A 1377-nucleotide genomic window follows, 5' to 3' on the forward strand; every position below is an offset into this window, starting at 1 on the left:
ATTAACGCTAATGAAACTTTTTGATATTAATGTGGTATTATAAGTATTCAGATTGAATTTTTCACTGTGAGCCAGTATTAATTAAATAAATGGTTATTACCTGTGTAATGGGCCTAGAAGGGATATTATTTTGGTGTTTATAAAAACCAATAGTAACGTTTTAATAGTAAAAGCTTGTTTTTATTCTTTTAGGTTGATTATGGAGGCTCTCTGATTAATGCATGCTTACTGTTCATTAATGTAGTTAAATAAATCTAAGTACATGAGCCTAAGTTTGTGGAAGACATTCCTTACCTATTAAGGAAAGATAAAATTATGTTAAATTATCTCTGACCTGGAACAAATGTTTAGTTTTTTTCTAACTCTTTGAAATTGATAGCCCATATGTAGTTTGTATAGAATGCTCTTAATTAACCAGATTATTAGAATAATCAGCATACTCCTCTGATAGTAAGTTACATGAGGTGCTATAAAAGGGCTTGAAAACTATTAATCATTAGTTTCTTATACCCTGCATTGGTAGAATATTTTATAGTACATATTCACAAAGACCTTCCACAACAATTTCCCTACCCTAATTATTATTAACATTTACATAAATTTTAATAAGAAGCAATATATTTAGTTGGTTGCAGGGAACAGTTCAGTGAAGAAAATAATTTAGCAAAATGGAGATATGTTGCTTCTGGGGTTGAACCCTAGTTCTGCTGATAACAGACCATGGGAACATCTAAGGGTCAGTGTGATTGTTTGTGAAAGAGGAAGAGCCAATGCCCCTACCTCATAGACTGAGGAAGCAGCTGGCTCAGGAATCGGCATGGCACAAGGTCCCCACTTGTGTTAACTATCACAATTACAACAGACAATTTGGCAGGGGGTGAATGAAGATGGAGTAGGCTCTGGACTCGTCTGAAGTTTAAAAAGAAGTATTTATATAACCTTTTTGTTAGTAACATGAGAAGGACATGATGGAATAAATAAATAAGGAGGGAGCAGAAGACTAAGAAAGAAGGTGATAAAGCTGACTGCTGAAACATCTCAGACGTGAAACCAGTTGCAGGAGAGAGAACACTGTCATTTTTATAGGACTGGGTGTGCTGATGCGTGAGCGTAGATAAAACGTGCCTGGTTTTTCAGGGTCACACTTATATGCCTTGTTTTTCCTACCTGAATATTCACTTGGATTGAGACTAGCAAAGAGGAATCACACTGCTGATTTGGTTAAAATCAGAACAAAGCCTGAAACGCTGACTCCACAATCTACACGTTGTGAGAAGGAAACATCATAGGTGAGTGGTAACTTCCAAAGCATATGCGACACTTGGAAATTTACTGCCCAAAGCGGAACTGACTTTCATAAAATTTTGTACATCTGAA

Source organism: Artibeus jamaicensis, unplaced genomic scaffold (genome assembly GCF_021234435.1).
Source record: "Artibeus jamaicensis isolate MK-2021 breed Jamaican fruit bat unplaced genomic scaffold, CSHL_Jam_final scaffold_916, whole genome shotgun sequence".
Classification (NCBI taxonomy): domain Eukaryota; kingdom Metazoa; phylum Chordata; class Mammalia; order Chiroptera; family Phyllostomidae; genus Artibeus; species Artibeus jamaicensis.